Source organism: Zingiber officinale, chromosome 1B, assembly GCF_018446385.1.
Source record: "Zingiber officinale cultivar Zhangliang chromosome 1B, Zo_v1.1, whole genome shotgun sequence".
NCBI lineage: Eukaryota > Viridiplantae > Streptophyta > Magnoliopsida > Zingiberales > Zingiberaceae > Zingiber > Zingiber officinale.
The window spans coordinates 39039850-39044900 of record NC_055986.1 but is presented as its reverse complement, the minus strand read 5'-3'; positions in this window follow the sequence as shown (position 1 = coordinate 39044900).

The following is a 5051-nucleotide window of genomic DNA, read 5'->3' as shown; positions in this document are numbered from 1 at the left end:
CGCCGCGACCTTCTTCCTGCGTGCCCTAACCTCTGCGACGCCGAAGCCTCTTCTTCCATGACGCTGAGCAGCACGGTGTCGGCACTGCCTTGCCTTCCCCGGAGCCCTAGTCGTTTCTCCCCGACGCCTCCTTTACTCGATTGCCTTACCGATGCCGCCAACGCCCTCTCTGATTCTCACTGTGCCCTAGGTTCTTTGCCGGCACGGTTTTGCTCGGGTTGTTTTCGGCCAGGAGCAAGGAGGATTCAAGTCATAGCTTCTTCCTCTTTGCCACATCTCGGCACAACGCCGCCGACCACAGGAAACCCTAGTTGAGGTGTGGTGTGGAATTAGGGTTGTGGTATGATTTTGGTTATTGATTTCCAGTTCATGTTCTTCCTGGCTTCGGATCTAGTCACGGTATAAGAATTTGTCATGATTGCTTCATAGATGAACGACAGCGGGTGTTTCCGGCAACCGCTGTGATTTCCGGCCAAAAATTTCCAACAGTAACAAGGTTGTGATTTGAGGTAAGTTTGGGTTGTTGGTTTTTGATCTTTGGTTCTTGATCCGAATAGTGTAAACTTGTTCCTAATTATGAGTTGTTTCGTTCTGTGATCTGGAATTTGTGGTTATTTTTCCAGCAGCCGGCCGTTTTCCGGCAGCCACCTTCTAGCGGTGAATAGCCCTATTGGACAGCAACTCTTTGATTCCAGCATCGAGAACGACTGAGAATTTAGGTAAGAAGTATGGTATCAGATTGGTAGGGATGCGAGTTTAATTTATAGTTGGAGGTTGTGATTATTTGTCTACCAGCCTTTGTAGCTTGGCCAGCATTGTTCATTGGCGATCCACAGCACCGGTCATTCTGTTTTGGACAGGGAAACCCTTTGACCGTGAGCCATTGGCGACCATCCTGGATTTGGGTGAGTTCTTATGAATTGGTTTAGGTTAGGTTGTTATGATGGATTATGCTTATTGCAAGTTCTAATTCGTATGAATTAGTTTAAGTCGATTGAGGAGTTAGATGATCCAATTAGGGTTTATAATTGGATCGATTTGGATTTATGTTAGCTTCTCGAGGATTTAATTTAGCTAATTTATTTATAAGTAATTAGCTAAATCTGGCTATCATGTATTACAGGACTTTGGTTCGAGACGAGCAATTCGACGTGGAGATTGTTTAGCTCGGTCTACATTAGAGGCGGGTACCTTGACTTATCTTTTTGATATGTCATGTTGATATGTCTAGTAGGTTATTGCCTTTAGTAATAATTATGTTCATCCTTGTTTCAGTACGTCACTACCGGATACCTGTTACATGCTTGTTTGCTCACTTGATGTGCATTTTTATGCTAGTACCCACATGATTATATATATATATGCTCAGAGAGATAGTGACATACCATGCTTGTTATGTTCAGGACCTAGGTTTTGGATATCCTATCTGACCTGTGTACTTTAGATCTTCGTATTTGACCACCGATATTACGGTACTCATTTTATATATATGGATATGGTTATGTTGATCAGTTTATTGCTATGCTTAGTGTCATGCATCATGATTGCATGCTGCGCGATTGTCGGCTCCACTATGGTTGAGCACATCGCCAGTTACATGTACTGCACACACCACCACTCATGGATTAGTGGTATATCAGGCAAGTGTGTGGCGGTTCTGCTGTTTGGCTCCGTTGGTCAGGTGACTCAGCGTGGTAGCCAGCAGACAGTTCTGCTCTGTTTGGCTCCGCTGGCATTTAGTGTAGCAGCGTGGTAGCCAACAGACGATGGACTCTGTTTGGCTCCGTTGGTCAAGTGACTCAGCGTGGTAGCCGACAGAGATACCTTCCCGTCATCGTGTACCGGGAGATGAGAGCATTGAGCTCCCCCATTTATGATTTGGGATTAGAGGACAGGAGTACTCTGACAGCATCCCGTCCACTCAGTCACTCATCAGGTGTAGTGATGGTAGAGTGCACGGTTGTCACAGTCCTACACACTCGGTTTCACCATTGTGTGTGAGATGACTGACTGGCGTCAGGGGTGACCATGTCATTGGCATCATATGCATTGATGCATTTACTGATTGTGATTGTTGCACTTATATGCTATATTTGTATGGATACATATCTTTGACATGCATATAGGATTTATGACACTTCCGGTCTGACGACCTGATATTCTGATAGGTGGCCCTGGTGAGTACAGTACTCTTCAGCCTTTTCTATTATGCATTACCTTCTTTTGTTCAGGAGACTGTACTCCATAGTTATTACTATTTGTTATAGTTTACTATATATGTCAACTAGGTATCTGCTGAGTTGTTGAACTCACCCCCGTGGACACTATATTTTTTAGGTACCAGGTTGTTTATGGAGTCGCTTGGAGTATCCTGCTTGCCGATTCCCACGTCACATCAGAAGACCTGTCTTTGCCGTTGTTTATTGTTATTTTTAGTATATGTATTTGTGTACTTAGCTTGTGTTTCGATTTTGTTTCCATAGTGGTGTTTTGTAGTGTGGTGTAAGCCTAGCCGGCTAGCATGTCATATATTTTGGTTTTCTATCGTTGTTTTGCTATGTTTTGGATTTTTGTTCCAGCCGAGTGGGCTGATGATATAAATGTTGGAGTGTATACTGAAAGCCTAAGCTTTGTAAACATTCATTATGAATAAAGAATCACATTTGGTCTAATTATCTACATTTGTTTGTAGTTGTTCATTTAATTTATATTGTAGATAACATAGTATGTGGTGTCACATACAGAAGATGATGTTATCAGTACCTTATAAATTATAAACAGTAGCTCACGACCAGAATGGAAAGGAACAAACCATTAGAAGGTCGTAGTGTAATTAGGTATTAGTTTATCTTGACTATATAATTACACTAGTACACTCAGAGTGTATTGAGTAGGACCATTTGAGGTCGTTTTCTTTTATACTGACTTTATAAAGAAACAAAGACCTCGGTTATTATGAAAGTGTGTGCTCTTAATCCTAATATAATAACAAGCACATATATTTGATATTTATTTCTTTAATTTATCAATGGGTGAGATTTAGTTCGATGAATCAATAAGCCCGATAAATTGGGAAATGATATCACTTATAGTGTGTGTTGTTGATTATAGAAGGAAACTGTGTCCTAGAGATACTAGGTTGATAATGTCCCCAAGAGGAGCTCATAAGGATTGTCATGTTAAACCCTGCAGGTGGACTTAGTCCGGCATGACGATAAGGTTGAGTGGTACTACTCTTGGAATTAGACATTAATTAAATGAGTTGTCAGTAACTCACTTAATTAGTGGACATTCGATATCTTAAACACAGGGAGACTAACACACTCATAATAAGAAGGAGCCCAAAAATGTAATTTGGGATTGGTGCGGTAGTTCAATGATAGTTCTCTAGTGGAATGAATTATCATTGATATAATTAAGTTGTGTGTTCGGGGCGAACACGGGATGCTTAATTTTATCGGGAGACCAAAACCAATTCCTCCTCTCGGTCCCTATCGTAGCCTCTTATTTATAGAGTTCTATACCCACCTATACCCACCTTCTATACCCATCAATAAGGGGCCGGCCAAGCTAGCTTGGGAACCAAGCTAGGGCCGGCCTAGGTATGATTTTGGGTGGCCGGCCCTAGCTTGAACCCAAGCTAGTGGGGGCCGGCCAAATTAAAAGAAAAAGAAATTTAATTTTAATTTTTATTATTATTATGTGGAAGATATAATTTAAAGAGAATTAAAATTAAAATATCTCTCTTGTAAAAGATCTACAAAAGATTAAAGAAAGATATTAAATCTCTTTCCTTATTTGTAGATTGGAGAGATGTTTTATTTTCTTTTTAAAATTATTCACATGTTAATAAAATTAAAATTATAGAAATTTCCTTTTATCAACCATGAAGAGATTTTAAAGAGAAATTTTATTTTTTAAAAATTTCCGGAAACAAATTAGGAAGTTTTAATTGTTGATTAAAACTTGTCCTCTTTTGTTATCCAATGATGGCCGGCCACTTGAAGTTAATTGGGAAATTTTATTTTATTTCTCTCAATTAAATCATGTCAAGGAAATTAAGGAAAATTTATTTCCTAATTTGCCTAGGCCAAGGAATATAAAAGAAGGGGTGAGGGTGCCTTCACAAGATACAACCTCTATTATTTTCTCTCCCTCTTTTCCTTGGTGGTGTGGCCGGCCAACATCCTTTCCCTCTCTTCCTCTTGTGGTGGCCGAACATCTCTATTCCCTTGGAGCTCTTGTGGTGGCCGGATACTACTAAAAGAAGAAGAAGAAGAAGGAGAGGAAGCTAGCATCTCTTGGAGCTTGGTTGGTGTTTTGATTTTCTTCCTTGGTAAAGCTTTCTCTTTGTTGGCCGAACCTTGCTTGGAGGAGAAGAAGGTGGTTGGTGTTTTCTCATCTTGGAAGATCGTTGCCCACACAACGTCCGAGGTTAGAAGAGGAATACGGTAGAAGATCAAGAGGTTTTTCTACAAGGTATAACTAGTAATTTCTATTTCCGCATCATGCTAGTTATTTATGGAAATAATACCAAATACAAGAGGCTTACGTTCTAGTATTTCGAATATGTTTTTTCGAAGTTGTGTTCTTTTGTTTATTTCTTTTCCTTGTGATTTGATTGTTCTCTTTGGTTAACCTAAAGTTATTTTAGGAAATTAAATATTAGCTTTCTATTAAAGGTTTTGTCTAGTCGGTGGTGGTTGCTCCCATATCCAAGAAGGCCATGTGCCTCGCCACGTCAGTACTGGGAACCTTTTATGGAAATTAATATTTAATGGAATTAATAACTTAAGGAGACTTGGGTCGAACGTGTTAAGTTCCGCAGGAGATCCAAGTCAAAACCTAAAAGAACAAATAGATTAAGTTTTGGATCAAAAGTGTTAAGTTCCGCAGGCGATCCAAAATTTAATTTAAAAGAACACATGGTAGCTAGGAAAAGGTTCAGACCTTTGTACAAAATTTTTGTACAGTAGAACCTATAGGTTTTCCAAGTAGCAACCAACAATTGGTATCAGAGCTAGGGTTTTGCCTCTGTGTATTTGGTATTT